Genomic DNA, 21,892 nt, shown 5'->3' on the forward strand with positions numbered 1-21,892 from the left:
ATTATGTTAGCTATTCTGGGGGTTTTTGCCTCTCCATTTCAATGTAAGAAACAATTTGTTTCTATCCACAAATAACTTATTGGGATTTTGATTTTAATTGTATTAAATCTATAGATCAAGTTAGGAAGAACTGACATTTTGACAATATTGACATGAATCTTAACTATCCATGAGCATGGAATTTCTCTCCACTTATTTAGTTCCTCTTTGACTCCTTTCATCCCAGTTTTATAGTTTTCCTCATATACATCTTGTATATATTTTGCTAGATTTTTACCTAAGTATTTCATTTTTGCAGGTGCTACTATAAATGGTATTGCATTTTTAATTTTAAATTTCACTTGTTCATTATTGGTACATAGGAAAGTGACAAACTTTGTATATTAACCATGTATACTGCAACTTACTATAATTTCTTATTAGTTCTAGGATTTTTTTGTCAATTCTTTTGGATTTTTTGCATAGACAGTCATGTCATCTGTGAACAAAGACACTTTTATGTCTTCCTTCCCAATCGGTATACATTTTATTTCTTTTTCTTGTCTTATTGGATTAGCTTGAGCTTCCTGTATGTTGTTGAAAGGGAGTGGTGAGAGGAGACCTTCTTTTCTTGTACCTGCTCTTAATAGGAAAGCTTCAAGTTTCTCATAATTAAGTATGATGCTAGGTAATAAGTGTTTTTGTTGATATTTTTCATTAAGTTGAGGAAATTTCTCTCTATTGCTATTTTACCAGAAGTTTTTATCACATTTAGTGTTGGATTTTGTCAAATGCTGTTTCTGCATCTATTGATATGATCATGTGATTTTTCTTTTCAGTGTGTTGATGTGAAACATTACATTAGTTGGTTTTTGAATATTGAGCCAGCCTTGCATACCTGGGATAAATCCCACAATGTCTTGGTGTATAATTATTTTTATACACTGTTGGATTTGTTTTCTTCTTGTAGTTTTACAGTTTCGGGTCTATACTTAAGTCTTTAATCCAGTTTGTATTGTTTTGTGTGTGTGTGTGTGTGAGTGTGGTGAAAGATAATGGTCCAGTCCCATTGTTTTATGTATCTGTTTTCATGCCAGTACTAATACTGTTTTGATTACTGTAGACTATACTCTGACATCAGGTTGCATGATGCCTTCAGCATTAAATCTGTAGACGTCTTTGGGCAGTATTGATATTTTAACAATACTAAGTCTTCCAGTCCACGAATATAAATATTTTTCCATTTTTATGTGTCTTTAATTTCTTTTATCAATATTTTATAGCTTTTGGTATACAAGTCTTTTGCTTTCTTAGTTAAGTTTATTCCTCATCTGTTGTATACACAGTTGAGTTGCCTATTATGTGGTGAAATGCAAAATCAGCACTAACAGTGAAAATTATTTAAATTTTCCTTTAGAATTCTTAGGAAAAAATACACTGCATTCAGAACATCTCTAAAGTATTTTAAAGCAAGCAATTTTTAATTCATTTATGAAATAGATCACCTTTTTAGCTTGATCACTGCTGCCTTTTTGATGGACTACATTGTAAATATATGTCTTTATACATTGAAGTAATAATTGGTTCTGTACGAAAGTTAAAAGAGAGTGGCTTTTGACAAAACAAACAAGCAAAAAAACTTTAAGTTCACATCTCTCACATAACTTATTTTCAAGAAAATCTGTCCTTGACTACAATGGACAGAGTTACATATGACAGTGATCATTCTCTCTCTTTCTCCTTCACTTTTCCTCTTAATCTAACATTTGTTAATATAATTAAAGTAGTAACATGATAGAATTCTACCTTAAGTTTCTCTTTAAGCTCTCCACTAAAATATGAGAGGTTGAGTATATTATATGAAGTAGATGATTAGTGTATATATACTTCCTTTGCCCTCGTTACAACTTCACCTTAGTCTCAGTTTATATCAATTGATATCCATGACATATTTAATTTTGTACTAATAATAGAGGAAATTTAAGTTATGAAGAGAGTATATGGGGGAGAATAAAAGAGAAGGTTGCATATAATATGACATCTATCAGTGTTAGGCCTTACAACTTAGTTCACTTTCCAAATTAGTAGATGAGAGGGTTTAGAATTTTCTCAAATAGATGAAAGGAGGTTTTTGAGATAGAAAAGTCTGATGCAAGCATTACTAATTCATAGTTTATATTTTAAAATGAAAATCCTTCTCACTTCCAAAATCAACCTGGCAATTACTACTCCACATGATGAGAATATCCAGATGTAAGGTGTTTGTTTTTAGGTGAATGTCAGCATCTTCATGTTGTGGAAAGTGACTACAGTGTTCATCAGCAGTTTGGCAGGCACTGGGCATGTATAGAGAAAGAGCAGTGACCTTGCACAGCAACTTCTGTTAACGGACTGTTTTATATGGACAGGCAAGGCATCCCTTTGGGAACTCCTATAAATAGTGGGAGAGGGATAAACATTGAATGAACTAGTTTCTATCAGGATGGTAGGAATTCTATTACTATAATTTAATTTAAAAAATAGCAATGACAACCTTCCACCAACAGCATACATGGATTCCAATTTCTTCACATCTTCACCAACAATTATTATTTTTTGTTTGTTTCTTGGATAATATTCATCCTGACAGGTGTGAGGTGATATCTCATTGTGGTTTTCATTTGCATTTCCCTTGATGAAATTTGCATTTCCCTTGATTGATGAATTTGAGCACCTTTTCCCTTTACCTGTTGGCCATTTATATGTCTTTGGAGAAATGTCTGTTCAAGACCTTTACCCATTTCTTAATTGGGTTATTTGGTTTGTTTTGTTATTGAGTTGTAGGAGTTCATTATATTTTGGAAATTAAGTCCTTATCAGATATATGGTTTGCAGATATCGTGTTTCAGTCCACAGACTGCCTTTGCAATGGGTATAAAGTTACAATTATACAAGAGCCCATTAGGTACTAGAGAGGGAAGGCACTCATGACACTCTATCTTAGAGAGACACTCCTATATCTTTTCTCTCAAAACAAAATTATGTGTCACAGTTCTCCAAAAGTTTTGCAAGAACCTTACATTTAAATATACGGTTTGTCATCTACCATGGGTCAGTTTAGACCATGATTTGATTGTCCTTTTATATAACCTTAATGATACCTCTATTAAAAACAGTAGGAGATGGCCCTCCCTAGCCCCTGCACCTCTCATGGAAAACACCTGTGAAAGCTTCTAGATATCCTCCCACAACCATCCCCATAGTTATCACTCAGCAATTCCATGATATGGATGAATGTATAATTGCTCTCTGAAATGGGTTAGAACCTTCTGGCTACTCAGAATGGAAATTAATACAACTTGTTACAATAGGGCAGACCTGAGGCCAGATTAGCAAGAACTAATCTCAGAGAAGTGTTAACAACAATTAGGACAACATTTGGTCACCTGTCTTTGAACCATTATCAGGTATACAGCATGCAGTATTATCCCAGATTCTTCCACATTAACCAGAAATAGAGCAGAAGATCATTTATTACCCAGTAGATCATAGCATTTTGGACAACATGTTCACTATCCATTCCCATGAAATTTCTGCACATCCCATTAATCAATATACAGAAAGCCTATATTCTTCCTTTTCCAGAAATAGATCTATGTCAGCATGCTATCCTCATTCTAAAATTGTCAAGAACTATGAGAGATCTGTGACTTTGCTCTGCTTAAAAGCTGGCACATAATTTGCCACAATTTTAGAAATGCTGGCAGAATACAGGAGACATGAGTCATAGACATAGAACTTTATGGCTAATGGCAATATAAGCAGCATGAACATCAGAGTATTTCCTCAGTCCACTTTGCAACTAAGGCTCATGGGAATAACCCAAATAGGTCCATATAGATGCCTGAGAATGCAAGAGTTTGCATTTTATGAAAGGCACCCTGACCCTGAATCCTTCTGAGATTGTCAAGCAGATCACTTCCATCAATACTGAGCCAGGAGTCGAGGTTGAAATCACCATTGCAGATGCTTAAATCAACATTTTTAATAAATTGATAATCAGTTGTTAAAAAAAAATTTGCTCACTTATGTCTCGATGACATCAAGGCAGATGTTTTTTTGTTTTCCTATATATTGTGTGGATCACATGGTAGAGTAAAATGTTGTTGAAATTATTTTCTTCAAGTATAGGAGGTTAATTATAAAATAAGTTATTTTTATTAAAATATTTTAGTTTTCACTGGGAAAGAAAGTAGATAAAACATTAAACAATATAAAATGTATAGGTAAGTATTTGTAAAGCTAATCAGAACTTCAGATGAAAAATTGTTAGGAATCATAACCCATAATTCATCTCTGACATTTCTATTACACACAAATATAAAACTATACTGGTCAGATCTTCATTAAAATTTCAAGGGAGCCTCTTTAGGCTACTAAGAAGAAAATATCTAGAACCAAATCCTCAAAATTTTTGAAATTTCTTTTTATGTTTCCTTTCAACTCCAGTCCTGACTTTTAAAATTATTAAACAGCCATTGCATTTCACTTTTATTGAATGACACATGGTAAGGGATAAAAACTGACAACTGCATTGTTACCATCAAGATTTCTTTTAATACAGGTGATTAGATAGAGAAAAGTATCTCTTTCTAATAAAATGTTGTAGAGAGGCTAAATTTGTGTTTTAAACAGAAAGAAAGCAGAGTCACTTCTTTATTGGAGCAACCATTTGTTATGGAATAAAATTAAGTAGAACTGATTTCTCTCAAATCAGTTCTTTCAGAGCACATAAGTGGTTTTATGAAGGAAGATAGGTACATATGTATTTTTCAACTTGAAGAAGTAAAATTGAAAAAGTAATACAATTTTATACCCAAATAATATTATTTCATTGCAAGTGCTTTAAGACAACCCAAGCAAAAACAATTTAATATTTTAATCATCGTTATTTCTTTAATCGAATGGGAGAGAACCACAAGACAGAAATCTGTCACCTGTGATGTAGATCAAGAGTGTAGTAAAAAAGTTAGTCTTATGGACTTATCTTCAATTGGATTGATTGGAATATCAAAGCTATTTGTTTAATTTTTATTTCTTTATCAGCTCAAAGTGAAACCATTTATAGCACATCATTTTATCTTTAGATCCAGAGAAACTGTTTCAACCTGTAAGGATTTTTTTGCTTAGGTACTTCCTTTTTGACTTAAAACTTTGAAAAAACGTATTATACAAAGCAGAATGCACTCAAATATTAGGGTATTTAACATGGTGTCGAAGACAAGGTTAGTTTTGGTAGAATAGAATTGGGTTAGGAAACATTATAGCTCAGGAAACAGAATGATTCATGGTGAACTATTTTAGGCGAACTATTTTCAGGCAATTGGTAGAATGCTGAAGAAGGATGAGCACAAGAGGAATAACAGATAAACTTCGATATAATACAATAAATTAGGTATTGGCCATATCAGGAGGCCAGTACCTTTGAAGGTTGTATATAGTTACTTTAAAATCTTAATCTATTTTAATTTTATGTAAAAATACTGTCAATGTATAAGCCTGTGCATACACACACACAGCTCTTCACAGCTGGCACTTGATTACAGTATTCTTATAATACTAGAATTTATTTTGGTTTAGAACAGTTCCTTGATATGCCATAGGGGTTAAATAAAGAAGGGCATAATCACAAAAAGGCATAGATATTCTTTGCATATTTTAAAGGAAGAGATGTATATTATTTCCACTGGGGAGGAGATTGTTGTTGTGGAGAGGGGAGAAAGAGAAAATAAGTCTAGGAAAGATTGATGCATAACGGCTTGTGAAAATGTGAGGTAATGGGGTCCTTTAGGTGACTTTCAGGCACACATGTAATCTTTTTTATTTCACACATGTAATCTTAATGCATCTTTAAACTGTTTGAAATATTACAATGTAAAATTGTGTCACTTGGAAGCTTTATTTATGCCACATGCATGGCTCCTCTCAGTACGCTATTTTGTGGTGGTTCTAAAAGTTAGACAAAGGGATCCGGTACCTGTCAGGCTATGTTACAGTATAAAGGCAGCTATAAGAAATTGCATAATAATCTGTAAACTGAACTAATTCAGCATAAGAAAGAGTTTGCACCAATTATTTATCATGAGGGCATAACCCACCAGATGCTAGAAACTCACAGAAATCTGGGGAAGGCATCAATATCCCCTAAATTTTTCAACGGAGTTTTAGATACTTGTTTACCACACTTTAAAAAAGTGCATCATATCTTTGGTGACAAAATTTTAGTGAGGTTCTTTTTTTCGTCATTTGATTAACTTGGCTTTGATTTGAAGCACAAATTCATCTTTCTATTATTTTCACTGTTTTGCTTCCTTTCAAAGTGTTAGTCTGTTCTTCAACCCTAGCACTTGGATTACTATTTATTCTTGTTCTTTCCCTTCTTTTTTAATGCATCCTGAGCCATCTCTAAGTGCATTTGACTGCTATAAAATCAGGATCCTATTCTTAGTAACTAATTTTCAGTTCCAGGTCAAATTACTTTTCTCATAGTTCTCCAGTCTGAACAATTGCTGTCTAGTAGATTTTGAGGACCTATACCCAGAGGATCTAAATTGAAATGTGATCAAAGTGGTCTAGCAGTATAGTTTGCAGAACAGGTGTTGGAAGGAAAAATAACTTTTCCCTCTACCAACGTAGGTTAAATGTTTCAGGGCCTGAGAATAAGCTGACAAAAGACAGATTAACAGGAGAAAAGGCACAGCTTATTCATATTCTTGGGAGCACATAAGAAGTGGCTCCAAGAACAGCTAGAGTTAAGGGTTTATACATCATCATAAGAAGAAGGGGAGTTAGGACCTTCAGAGAAAGCAAATGATGGAAAACTAATGAGAAACAAGAGGTGGAAACAAGTGAAAGGTAAGGAAAGTTTTGATAAGGTTTTGTTTATGTAAGTTCTCATCCAGGTGTGAGTGGTCTCTCTTGGCTGTAAACCTCCAGGAAAGGAGAATTGTGGTGGCTTTATTTGGGGGCAGCTTTGCTTAAGTCAGCAAAAGAAATTTAGATCAAGTTGTGTGTGTGTGTGTGTGTGTGTGGCTTTTTGTTTTGTTTTTGTTTTATTTTTGTAGCTTCTGTTTGTTCTGATCTTTTCAACTTAGAAAAGAATCTTCATACCATATCAGTGAGTCCAAATCAGTCCTATCACAGGTGACAGAGTCTCACACTCTTTGAGAAAATAAGATGATCTCTATTGGATACTGGCAAATACACATTTGAATTACTAGTTTGGTTACTTTTTATTAATCACATTAACTTGATTTATAAACTCATTAGAGCATAACAACAAAGAACAATTGATTTCAATTCTTACAGCATGGGGATTGAGCCTTGGCTTGGCCACTCATGGTCTGTGAATGTGGGAATGCGTCCTAATTTTCCTGAGTTTCAGTTACTTATTAAGAAAAATAATATTCGGATATATGTTAAGGAGCAAAATAATAAGGATTAAAATGGACTATGAAATAAATTAATATTTTAAATCCCAAGTAAAAGAATAATAAATAAGTCAGTTTTATATAAAACAATATGTGCAAAATATTTTTAAAAGGCACGTAACATTTTTTTGCATGTGTATTTTTTAATCAAAGAAGCATAGTATGGTTTGTATACCTTTAATATAACTTTATCATCATGAAAGGTTTGCATGGGAAAGTTTTACTTTCAATATGGTTTCGTGAAGAACTACAGGGAAACAAGCATAACTGGTGAAAATTATTCTTAAAATGCAATCCTAGAAAAATCTCTGGAAATTGACCTAAGAGCATACAGAAAATAAAAGAAAGCTTTATTTTAAAAACATTTATTAAAACTCAGTAAGAAGAGTGGCATGTGAACCACAGCATGCTCCTTCTTTTCCCTCTCCTAGCTCAGCCTGGTGGAAGCTTCACTCTGGGTGGGTATAGCCAAGAACAGAGCTGCTTCTCCACCCAACTTACAGTCCAAGACTAAGGTATCTCCATGGGAGGGGCAGGCTGCTAGCATTTCTCACTTCACCCAGTTATGTGTTGCAGAGGATAAGTTATAGGTGAGGGCAGCCAGGAGCTTGTAGGATTCCTTCTACTACCAGTTCCTACCTGTAGAGCTAAGTCTTTACCCAGGATAAGGATATTGGGGACCTCATTGCAATCACACCAGCTTGCTCACAGGGCAACCTCCAATCCAGGAGGCAAGCCAAGAAGACAAGAGCCTACCACCCTTAGTGTCTCACTTTTCTAGGAGTGTCACTTCAAAAGAAGTAGGCCTCTGTCTCCACTCCCAGATCCAGAACAGTAAATCAGACATTTTGCACAGGAGGAAAGGCAGGCCATAAGAACAGAGAACTCTAAAACAGTAATTACCAGTCTAATGGCATATAGCGTGGGACTGAGGAAGGCAGTTTTTTGTATCACAAGTCCATGGACAGCTTTAGGCACGAAGGGTTGTCCAGAGACTCCAGGAGACATGAGAGGAGATTGCTAAAGCTTCTACAGAAACTATAGTGAAGGAAATTTGGGGTGGGGGAGATGAGGGGAGGTGTGGCACGAATGGGAGTGACTGTTATATTGTAGTTAACCCATTCTAGAGTCTTTTGTTGGTGAGTTCCTATTTATATAGTAGGTTGATTTGCAAGTAAAAATATAAATGAGCTTAAGTAAAATCTGTCAGTGAGGTACGTTACCTTATCTTGAGGTCAATTGTTACTTTTTAATCATGAATAAATGAATCTAGCGATTACTATCTTCACATCCTAATTATAATTTAATTGCTATGATTTCAGTTAAGAAATACGAAGTTTTTACACCTTGTTATGTGTCTAGTCTTCTCAACTATTACCTACACTTCGAGTCTTTTTTGGAGGGGGAGAGTGTTTCACATACATAAATTAAGGTGTAATCAGTTTTACAATCTGAAAGTTGAAATAAATATCTTATGCATGAGGAAAGTCAAGCTTTGGCTTTAAAATGAGGTTGATAGTTTATGCCTTTCTGATTTCACGTATCTTATTCATAATAAATTCTGTTTATGTTGGGATAATTTTATTTGAAGAAGTTTGCACACATTTATTCTTTAAAATATTTTTCTTTGATAATGTTAAACTATTTTAAATGTCAATGTACAATAAGAAGCTATAAAATAGATCATTTAAAATATCTTTTCACATACAGTATTTGGGCAAATAGGAGAGTCTATCCTGACTTGTATAGTCCTCAAAATTAAATTAATGCCTAATTTAAATTGTAAAAGATCTCTATAATTCTCACAGTTTTATATGTTTCATGAAATTCTACTAGTCTTTATGTATACATACATTACATATCACGTAATAGTTGGCCTGAATGCCCAGAAATGTCAACATATTCTCATGTCTGGACCTTTTTTTCCCCTTCTGTTCCATATATCTTGGGATATATCTTAATGAATCAAATTCTGGTGTCTTAATACAAAAACTAAAACAGACCACTACTTTCTCTTAATCAGCTTCAGGGTAAGCAAAGTGCAGACACACTAAAAATCAGTGGAGACTAGCTCCCAACACTGAGCTGACAGCTAGAATTTGCTCAGCCATCTCTACCCTCTGCTATCATCCTTCCCATTTGTTTTGTTGTTGATGTTATTAAGATAGGCAGGTCCAAGGAATTCCTGAAATTGTTTTACTCTTGGATTTTGTAGTCATCATTTGTGAGGGTATTCTCCTACTTGCCTGAAATTAGAACCTCAGAATTTTGCAATAGGAAAGAATGTTTGGATTTAGGATTTAATGAAGAATGTTGAATAGAATGCTCTAAACCAGAACTTTGGAGGTAGATACCAACTGAGAAAAGAGAAGAGAAGATGGAGATTTGAAATTCCTTTGTGGGTGGAAATAACAGGGACAGATACTGAAGAGGTCAGTCAACACTTGCTCAAATAAAAACAAAAGTTATTTTAATTGTAGTTAATAGAGTTGTGAACTGTCAAACAATTTCAAACGTAGTCACTTAAAAAACATCGTGTGATACTTACATAATTATGTGAATTTGAACAGTTTATGAAAATACATATTTTTCTCAGTACTAGAACAAATCTATTGTTTTAGGTACTATTACAATGTGCAATGTAAAAAAATGAAACAATTAAAGAATACTATAGTGTTTCCCAAAGCTTTTAAAAGCTGTATCATATTTATTGAATATATAATGCTATAGTACATCAGGGGACAAAACACATTTCCTTCCCTACCAACAAAATAATGGATTGTTCTTATTTCAAATAAAATTCTGCATACTATAATTTTATTGAAAGAAAATCCTAAAATATGGAGCTTTGGAACTCAGTATATTAATGATTAAGAAAAATAAATTAATCTAGGCCAAAGGATAATCTACTTCAAATTTTAAGGTATTTCTTATAGCTCAAAGATATATATATATATATATATATATATATATATATATATATATATATATATATATATTTACATGTATAAGCTGAATACATATTTTGATATTTTCTAATTTTACTTTGAGTAAAACTTTGGTTTTCAAACTTTATGCAAGTGAATTGCAGTATGGTAACATTAATTTAGACTTACCAATCTAACCTTTTGAAATTCCACATGAACTTTTAAAATCTGAAACAATAAAAAAATATTTAGGCAACACAGGAATAAAATTGAATGTGAGATCTAAAATAAATCTTACTTACATGATTCAATTACTCATACCCAGTAAGATCTTATTTTCATATTTTATCTTCCATTGTTTTAATCTCATTTGCCAAGAATGAGTTTTATTCAGTTAATAACAGTGGCTATAGTAAGTGGCTATTATATTTAACTCATTTTACGTGTATTCAGATCTCTTCATTTCTTTGTGTAAATCCAAGTTTCTGGTATCATAAATCTTCCTAAAGAATTACCTTTATCATTTTTGTGGCATAATTCTTCAGTCAATGAGTTTACTCAACATTTATTTGTCAAAAAATGCTTTGCTTTGTTTAATTTTTTGAAAAATAAATTCCTTGGGTATAGATTCCTCAGTTGATGTTTTTTACCTTTCAGTGCTTTCAAAATATCGCTCTATTGCCTAGTTTGCTTAGTTTGTGCTATAATTTCTGTCTTTTTCTCTGTATATAATGTATCATTTTTCCCCCCACTACTACCTTCAAGATTTTCTCTTTATCTTCAGTTTTCACTAGTTTAATGTGATGGTTTGAACATGATGTGTTGAGGTGTGTGTTTACATGTATGTTTTGCTTTGTTTTTGCATTTCTTTTAGACTCATTTGGGATTCTTTAAATTTTAGGGGTCTGTGGCTAATATCTTTCTATATTTTAAGAAAATTGTTGATTACCCAATGTCTTTTTAAATATATATTTTTCCTTATTCAGTTTATTTTTATTCTGAGGCTTCAATTACATGTATATTAAATCTTTTAATTTTGTCCCACAATCCTAAGATGTTCTGTTTTTGTTTCACTTGTTTTTTCTTTATGAGTTTTCATTTTGGTAATTTTTTACTGACCTATCATTCACTAAGTTTCTCCTTAGATGCATGTTTCTTCAATTGATGAGTCCATTGAAAGAATTCTTCATATCTGATACGTGTACTTTTAAATTTATAGTCTTTTATTTTGGCTCTCTTATAGTTTCCATCTCTGTGCTGAAATCCTCCATCTATTCATGCATGTTGTCTCTGTTTTCCATTACATTGTACTTATTTGACAGCTCTTTTTTGCTTCAGTGCTCTACCACATTTTGTCTTGCCTTAGAGACATCTGTTCCCTCTTGAATAGCAGGCCTCCTAGTTGCCCTGAAACCTCAGATCTCTGATTACTTGAAGAAAAAAAAAAAAGTTTGTGAAAGTTACATTTTTTGCTCATTGTTATTGTAGGGCAGCATTTCTCAGATTTCAACATCCTGGGTGGAAATAGAATCCCACTTGACTGTTATATTAAATAGCAGATATTTTCTTGCCCTTAATAAATTATTTGTAACTATGAATATTATACATATGAAATTTGAATTTATTTCAGTATATAATGAAATTAAGTATACTCATTTAACCAATTTAAAATTGTGACTATTTATAGTTATGACCTTCAATGTATCTGTCCTTGATTTACTTTTATGTTGTCCTATAAATGAAGTATATTTTAAGAAAGGCTACAGTTCATTCTAATTATTCTTCTGCCAGAGCATAAAAAGCCGAGACAAAAACTATTTGTCTTTCAGACAAACATTTCAAGTAATGAATAGTAGGAAATCAGACTCAAAAGAGACTTGTTGTATAAAAATCTTGGAAAATTTTGCAGAATCTACAATACTAAGCTGTGGCAAAATTATCTGACTCAGCATTCATTACCCGTTATTTTCCAAATCTCAAATAATGACTGCTTGAAAAATTTCACTACACTTTGATTTCCTTTTCTTTTCTTTTTTTTAAAACACCTTTTTTGGAGTGTAATTGCTTTACAATGGTGTGTTAGTTTCTGCTTTATAACAAAGTGAATAAGCTATACATAGACATATAACCCCATATCTCCTCCCTCTTGCATCTGCCTCCCACCCTCCCTATCCCACCCCTCTAGGTGTACACAAAGCACGGAGCTGATCTCCCTGTGCTATGCTGCTGCTTCCCAATAGCTATCTATTTCACATTTGATAGTATATATAAGTCCATGCCACTCTCTCACTTCGTCCCAGCTTACCCTCACACCTCCCTGTGTCCTCAAGTCCATTCTCTACATCTGCATCTTTTTTCCTGTCCTGCCCTTAGGTTCTTCAAAACCATTTTTTTAATTAGATTCCATATATATGTGTTAGCATACGGTATTTATTTTTCTCTTTCTGATTTAATTCACTCTGTATGACAGACTCTACGTCCATCCACTTCACTACAAATAACTCAATTTCGTTTCTTTTTTATGGCTAAGTAATATTCCATTGTATATATGTGCCACATCTTCTTTCTCCATTCATCTGGCAATGGACACTTAGGTTTGCTTCTGTGTCCTGGCTATTGTAAATAGAGCTGCAGTGAACATTGTGGTACATGACTCTTTTTGAATTATGGTTTTCTCAGGGTATATGCACAGTAGTGGGATTGTTGGGTCATATGGTAGTTCTATTTTTAGTTTTTTAAGGAACCTCCATATAGTTCTCCATAGTGGCTGTATCAATTTACATTCCCACCAACAGTGCAAAAGGGTTGCCTTTTCTCCACACCCTCTCCAGCATTTATTGTTTGTAGATTTCAGATGATGGCCATTCTGACCGGTGTGAGGTGATACCTCATTGTAGTTTTGATTTGCATTTCTCTAATAATTAGTGATGTTGAGCATTCTTTCATGTGTTTGTTGGCAATCTGTATATCTTCTTTGGAGAAATGTCTAGTTAGGTCTTCTGCCCATTTTTGGATTGGGTTGTTTGTTTTTTTGATATTGAGCTCCATGACCTGCTTGTAAATTTTGGAGATTAATGCTTTGTCATTTGCTTCATTTGCAAATATTTTCTCCCATTCTGAGGGTTGTCTTCTCATCTTGTTTATGGTTTCCTTTGCTGTGCAAAAGCTTTTAAGTTTCATTAGGTCCCATTTTTTAATTTTTGTTTTTATTTCCATTTCTCTAGGAGCTGAGTCAAAAAGGATCTTGCTGTGATTTATGTCATAGAGTGTTCTACCTATGTTTTCCTCTAAGAGTTTGATAGTGTCTGGCCTTACGTTTAGGTCTTTAATCCTTTTGAGTTTATATTTGTATATGGTGTTAGGGAGTGTTCTAATTTCATTCTTTTACATGTAGCTGTCTAGTTTTCCCAGCAACACTTACTGAAGAGGCTGTCTTTTCTCCATTGTATATTCTTGCCTCCTTTATCAAAAATAAGTTGAGTAGGGCTTCCCTGGTGGCGCAGTGGTTGGGAATCTGCCTGCTGGTGCAGGGGACACGGGTTCGAGCCCTGGTCTGGGAAGATCCCACATGCCACGGAGCAGCTGGGCCCGTGAGCCACAATTGCTGAGCCTGCGCGTCTGGAGCCTGTGCCCCGCGAAGGGAGGGGCCGCGATAGAGAAAGGCCCGCGCACCGCGATGAAGGGCGGTCCCCGCACCGCGATGAAGAGTGGCCCCCGCTTGCCGCAACTGGCGAAAGCCCTCGCACGAACCGAAGACCCAACACAGCCAAAAATAAATAAATAAATAAATAAATAAATAAGAAAATCCTTTAAAAAAAAATAAATAAATAAGTTGAGTATAGGTGCTTGGGTTTATCTCTGGGCTTTCTATCCTGTTCCATTGATCTATATTTCTGTTCTGTGCCAGTACCATACTGTCTTGATTACTGTATCTTTGTAGTATAGACTGAAGTCAGGGAGCCTGATTCCTCCAGCTCCATTTTTCTTTCTCAAGATTGCTTTGGCTATTCGAGGTCTTTTGTCTTTCCCTACAAATTGTAGAATTTTTTGTTCTAGTTCTGTGAAAAATGCCATTGGTAGTTTGATAAGAGTTGCATTGAATGTGTAGATTGCTTTGGGTAGTATAGTCATTTTCACAATAATGATTCTTCCAATCCAAGAACATGGTATATACCTCTCCATCTGTTTGTATAATCTTTAATTTCTTTAATCAGTGTCTTGTAGTGTTCTGCATACAGGTGTTTTGTCTCCTTAGGTAGGTTTATTCCTAGGCATTTTATTCTTTTTGTTGCAATGGTAAATGAGAGTGTTTCCTTAATTTCTCTTTCAGATTTTTCATCATTAGTGTATAGGAAAGCAAGAAATTTCTGTGCATTAATTTTGTATCCTGCTACTTTACTAAATTCACTGATTAGCTCTAATAGTTTTCTGGTACCATCTTTAGGATTCTCTGTATATAGTATCATGTCATCTGCAAACAGTGACAGCTTTACTTCTTCTTTTCGGATTTGGATTCCTTTTATTTTTTTCTTCTCTGATTGCTGTGGCTAAAACTTCCAAAACTGTTGAATCATAGTGGTGAGAGTGGGCAACCTTGTCTTGTTCCTGATCTTAGTGGAAATGATTTCAGTTTTTCACCATTGAGAACTATATTGGTTGTGGGTTTGTCATATATGGCCTTTATTATGTTGAGGCCAGCTCCCTCTATGCCTACTTTCTGGAAGGTTTTTATCATAAATGCAGTTGAATTTTGTCAAAAGCTTTTTCTGGATCTATTGAGATGATCATATGGTTTTTCTACTTCAGTTTGTTAATGTGTTGTATCACATTGATTGATTTGCATATATTGAAGAATCCTTGCTTTCCTGGGATAAACCCCACTTGATCATGGTGTATGATCATTTTAATGTGCTGTTGGATCTGTTTGCTAGTATTTTGTTGAGGATTTTTGCATCTATGTTCATCAGTGATATGGTTTTCTTTCTGTAGTTTTCTTTCTTTGTGACATCTTTGTCTGGTTTTGGTATCAGGGTGATGGTGGCCACGTAGAATGCGTTTGGGAGTGTTCCTCCCTCTGCCATATTTTGGAAGAGTTTGAGAAGGATAGGTGTTAGCTCTTCTCTAAATGTTTGATAGAATTCGGCTGTGAAGCCATCTGGACCTGGGCTTTTGTTTGTTGGAAGATTTTTAATCACAATCTCAATTTCAGTGCTTGTGATTGGTCTGTTTATATTTTCTATTTCTTCCTGGTTCAGTCTTAGAAAGTTGTGCTTTTCTAAGAATTTGTCCATTTCTTCCAGGTTGTCCAGTTTTTGGCATATAGTTGCTTGTAGTAATCTCTCATGATCCTTTGTATTTCTGCAGTGCCAGTTGTTAGTTCTTTTTCATTTCTAAATCTATTGATTTCAGTGTTCTCCCTTTTTTTCTTGATGTGTCTAGCTAATGGTTTATCAATTTTGTTTATCTTCTCAAAGAACCAGCTTTTTTTTTTTTTTTTTAATTTTTATTTATTTATTTATGGCTGTGTTGGGTGTTCGTTTCTGTGCGAGGGCTTTCTCCAGTTGCGGCAAGTGGGGGCCGCTCTTCATCGCGGTGCGCGGGCCTCTCACTATCGCGGCCTCTCTTGTTGCGGAGCAGAGGCTCCAGACGCGCAGGCTCAGTAATTATGGCTCACGGGCCCAGTTGCTCCACGGCATGTGGGATCCTCCCAGACCAGGGCTCGAACCCGTGTGCCCTGCATTGGCAGGCAGATTCTCAACCAGTTTAGTTTAGTTTTATTGATCTTTGCTATTCTTTCCTTCATTTCTTTTTCATTTATTTCTGATCAGATCTTTATGATTTCTTTCCTTCTGCTAACTTTGGGATTTTTTTTGTTCCTCTTTCTCTAATTGCTTTAGTTGTAAGGTTAAGTTGCTTATTTCAGATATTTGTTGTTTCTTGAAGTAGGATTGTATTGCTATAAACTTCCCTCTTAGAACTGCTTTTGCTGCATCCCATAGGTTTTGGGTCGTCGTGTCTCCATTGTCATGTGTTTCTAGGTATTTTTTGATTTCCTCTTTGATTTCTTCAGTGATCTCTTAGTTATTTAGTAGTGTATTGTTTAGTCTCCATGTGTTTGTAATTTTTACAGTTTTTTTCCTGTAATTGATATCTAATCTCATAGCATTGTGGTTGGAAAAGATACTTGATACCATTTCAATTTTCTTAAATTTACCAAGGCTTGATTTGTGACCCAAGATAGGATCTATCCTGGAGAATGTTCCATGAGCACTTGAGAAGAAACTGTATTCTGTTGTTTTTGGATGGAATGTCCTATAAATATCAATTAAGTCCATTTTGTTTAATGCATCATTTAAAGCTTATGTTTCCTTATTTATTTTCATTTTGGATGATCTGTCCATTGGTGAAAGCGTGGTGTTAAAATCCCCAACTATGATTGTGTTACTGTCAGTTTCCCCTTTTATGACTGTTAGCATTTGCCTTATGTATTGTGGTGCTCCTATGTTGGGTGCATAAATATTTACGACTGTTATATCTTCTTCTTGGATTGCTCCCTTGATCATTCTGTCATGTCCTTCTTTGTCTATTGTAATAGTCTTTATTTTAAACTCTATTTTGTCTGATATGAGAATTGCTACTCTAGCTTTCTTTTGATTTCCATTTGCATGAAATATCTTTTTCCATCCCCTCACTTTCAGTCTGTATGTGTCCCTTGGTCTGAAATGGGTCTCTTGTAGATAGCATATATATGGGTTTTGTTTTTGTATCCATTCAGTCAGTCTATGTCTTTTGGTGGGAGCATTTAATCCATTTACATTTAAGGTAATTATCAATATGTATGTTCCTATTACCATTTTCTTAATTGTTTTGGGTTTGTTATTGTAGCTCTTTTCCTTCTCTTGTGTTTCCTGCCTAGAGAAGTTCCTTTAGCATTGGTTGTAGCTTGCTTGGTGGTGATGAATTCTGTTAGATTTTGCTTGTCTGTAAAGGTTTTGATTTCTCCGTTGAATCTGAATGAGATACTTGCTGGGTAGAGTAATCTGGGTTGTAAATTTTTCCCTTTCATCACTTTAAATATGTCCTGCCATCCCTTCTAACTTGCAGAGTTTCTGCTGAAAGTTAAGCTGTTAACCTATGGGGATTCCCTTGTATGTTATTTGTTGTTTTTCCCTTGTGCTTTTAACATTTTTTCATAGTATTTAATTTTTGATAGTTTGATTAATATGTGTCTTGGCTTGTTTCTCCTTGGATTTAACTTGTATGGGGCTCTCTGCACTTCCTGGACTTGATTAATTATGTCCTTTCTCATATTAGGGAAGTGTTCAACTATAATCTCTTCAAATATTTTCTCAATCCCTTTCTTTTTCTCTTCTTCTGGGACCCCTATAATTCGAATGTTGGTGCATTTAATGTTGTCCCAGAGGTCTCTGAGACTGTCCCTAATTCTTTTCATTCTTTTTTCTTTATTCTGCTCTGTGGCAGTTATTTCCACTGTTTTATCTTCCAGATCACTTATCCATTCTTCTGCCTCAGTTATTCTGCTATTGATTCCTTCTAGAGAATTTTGAGTTTCATTTATTGTGTTGTTCATCATTGTTTGTTTGCTCTTTAGTTCTTCTGGGTCATTTTGAAACGTTTCTTGTATTTTCTCCATTCTATTTCCAAGATTTTGGATCATCTTTACTATCATTACTCTGAATTCTTTTTTAGGTAGACTGCCTATTTCCTCTTCATTTGTTTGGTCTGGTGGGTTTTTACCTTGCTCCTTCATCTGCTGTGTGTTTCTCTGTCTTGTCATTTTTCTTAACTTACCGTGTTTGGGGTCTCCTTTTCGCAGGCTGCAGGTTCGTAGTTCCCATTGTTTTTGGTGTCTGTCCCCAGTGGCTAAGGTTGGTTCAGTGGGTTGTGTAGGCTTCCTGGTGGAGCGGACTACTGCCTGTGTTCTGGTGGATGAGGCTGGATTTTGTCCTTCTGGTGGGCAGGACCATGTCTGGTGATGTCTTTTGGGGTGTCAGTGACCTTATTATGATTTTAGGCAGCCTCTCTGCTAATGGGTGGGTTGTGTCCCTGTCTTGCTAGTTTTTTGGCATAGGGTGTCCAGCACTGTAGCTTGCTGGTCGTTGAGTGGAGCTGGGTCTTAGCGTTGAGATGAAGATCTCTGGGAGAGCTCTAGCTGATTGATATTATGTGGGCCCGGGAGGTCTCTGGTGGACCAGTGTCCTGAATTCGGCTCTCCCACTGCAGAGGCTCAGGCCTGACAGCTGGCCGGAACACCAAGACCTTGTCAGCCATGTGGCTCAGAAGTAAAGGGAGAAAAAAAGATTGAAAGAAAGAATTAAATAAAATAAATAGTAAAAAATAATTATTAAAAATTTAAAAAATTGAAAAGTAATAAACAGAGAGAAAAAAAAAGAAAGAAAGAAGAGAGCATCCAAACCAAAAAACAAATCCACGAATGTTAACAAGCACTAAAAACTATACTAAAAAAAAAAAGTGACAGACAGAACCCTAGGACAAATGGTAAAAGCAAAGCTGTACAGACAAAATCACACAAGGAAGCATACATATACACACTCACAAGAAGAGAAAAAGGAAAAATATATACATATCGTTGCTCCCAAAGTCCACCACCTCAATTTTGAAATGATTCGTTGTCTATTCGGGTATTCCACAGATGCAGGTACATCAAGTTGATGGTGGAGACTTAATCCGCTGCTCCTGAGGCTGCTGGGAGAGATTTCCCTTTCTCTTCTTTGTTCGCACAGCTCCCAGGGTTCAGCTTTGGATTTGGACCTGCCTCTGTGTGTAGGTCGCCTGAGGTCGTCTGTTCTTTGCTCAGACAGAACGGGGTTAAAGGAGCAGCTGATTCAGGCGCTCTGGCTCACTCAGGCCGGGGGGGAGGGAGGGGTACGGATGCGGGGCGAGCCTGCGTCCTCAGCAGCCGGCATGACGTTGCACCAGCCTGAGGCGCGCAGTGTGTTCTCCTGGGGAAGTTGTCCCTGGATCACGGGACGCTGGCAGTGGCGGGCTGCACTGGCTCCCAGGAGGGGCGGTGTGGAGAGTGACCTGTGCTCGCACACAGGCTTCTTGGTGGCGGCAGCAGCAGCCTTAGCATTTCATGCCCGTCTGTGGTGTCCTCTCTGACAGCCGCAGCTTGCGCCCATCTCTGGAGCTCGTTTAGGCGGTGCTCTGAATCCCCTCTCCTCGTGCACCCTGAGACAATGGTCTCTCGCCTCTTAGGCAGCTCCAGACTTTTTCCCAGACACCCTCCCGGCTAGCTGTGGCACACTAGCCCCCTTCAGGCTGTGTTCACGCAGCCAACCCCAGTCCTCTCCCTGGGATCCGACCTCCGAAGCCCGAGTCTCAGCTCCCAGCCCCTGCCTACCCCGGCGGGTGAGCAGACAAGCCTCTCGGGCTGGTGAGTGCTGGTCAGCACCGCTCCTCTGTGCGGGAATCTCTCTGCTTTGCCCTCCGCACCCGTGGCTGCGCTCTCCTCCGTGGCTCTGAAGCTTCCCCCCTCTGCCACCCGCAGTCTCCGCCCGCGAAGGGGCTTCCTAGTGTGTGGAAACTTTTCTCCTTCACAGCTCCCTCCCAGAGGGGCAGGTCCCATCCCTATTCTTTTGTCTCTTGTTTTTTCTTTTTTCTTTTGCCCTACCCATATGCGTGGATAGTTTCTTGCATTTGGGGAAGTCTGAGGTCTTCTGCCAGCATTCAGTAGGTGTTCTGTAGGAGTTGTTCCACATGTAGATGTATTTCTGATGTATTTGTGGGGAGCAAGGTGATCTCCACATCTTACTCTTCTGCCATCTTGAAGGTCTCCCACTATGTTTTTCAATTTTTAAAATTGATAGCATCAGAAACCCCTATAGATTAACAAGTAAATCACTTCGAAATAGACAAATATCTCTGAGAAGAACTTAATAGCTAATAGTAGCTCATATTTAATCCTCCCCACCCCATAGTAACATGACATTAACTGCACTGGGGAATTGGTAATGAAGATGATGGGAAGTCAGGTAGATAAATAGTACTATGAAATAACAAAACTATAGGGCAGATCTTTAAAGATTTAGAATTACTTATCACAGCATAATAGTACTGGAGATCTAATCCATTTTAAGCAAAAGGGAAAATGGAGCAGAAATATTAAATATAAAACATGCCCATAGCAAAAGTTAGCTTAGAGTAGATTTTAATCCCAGGAAACAAGAAGGAAAGTTAAAAATACTTAGGAATGGAATTAATTTTTTTAAGTTCCCTTCTCTTCTAGACATACATTTTATTGAACTTTGATTTAAATAAATACAAACCTGATAAAACAATCAATCTTTCTGGTGTTATTACGTCTGGAATATTTGTAAGTAAACAGCAGGGAAATAAACAATACAGAGTAAAATAAATGTCTGTCATTTAATCAGTGTTACATACAAGTTTTGTAAATAGTTGGCTAGGTCATTCAATCATTTTTCAGTATAAATTAATTTGATTAGATGTTCCTACATTACTGTAATTAATTGGATAATTTTAAGATGAACGTATTTACTTTGATTATGAACGTAACCAAAATACTAAATCATTTCTCTTCTCCAAAGTGAATTACAGAAAGAATATTGACTAGAAAAGTACTCAACGTTTAGTTCTCTTTCAAAAACTGAATAAAGAAATTTTTTTCCTCCTGAATAAAGAGCTACTGTGTTTCCAATGCAGAAATAATGCCCCTAGAGATAAAAGTATTATAAATTTGCTCTACTGGATAGTTATCGAATCAAACTGAAAAACTTAAACAAAATGAGTCTTCTGACAGTAGGTTTGTTTGAAACCATAGACTGTAAAAATTGTCTACAGTCAGGTCATCGCATTTCAAATTTAAACTTTTTCTCATTATAGGCTATTCTGCTTCTGCAGAATGTAATTATATTAAACAGAATTATTCTAGCCATTAATATCCACATCTTAGGCCAGACAAAATTGTATTTTTAGGAAAATAATAGAAAATCATTGAGCACTAACACAAAAGTTTTAGCCGTATACCTACCTGTGTGAAATATTGAAGTTACACCCAATAAAGGAATTCTTCTATTCAAATAAAACGATTATTGCTTATTATTTTAATATAAACTTGATATATCATGTCTGTAAGACTTAGCAAAAGGTTTAGATTATACAATATTTTAATAGTCTAAGATGTTTAATAATCTATAATTAGAAAATATTTAAGTGAAACTTACATGCATATTGCTGAGTGAAAACCAGTATAAAAATGCTACATAATGTATGATTTCAACTATATGACATGCTGGAAAAGGCAAAACTTTAGAGACAGTAAAAAGATTAGTGGTTCCCAGGATTTTTAGGGGAGAGGTTGAGCACCGATCTTTTTTAGAACACTGAATTTATTCTGTATGACATTGATGTATTTTATATATATTAGGTATTTGGCAAAATCCATAGAATTTTACAGTACAGAGTGTACTCTAATGTAAATGGTATACTTAATAATAATACATCAGTATTGGT

The sequence above is a fragment of the Balaenoptera acutorostrata genome, chromosome 18 (assembly GCF_949987535.1).
Source record: "Balaenoptera acutorostrata chromosome 18, mBalAcu1.1, whole genome shotgun sequence".
NCBI classification, from domain to species: domain Eukaryota; kingdom Metazoa; phylum Chordata; class Mammalia; order Artiodactyla; family Balaenopteridae; genus Balaenoptera; species Balaenoptera acutorostrata.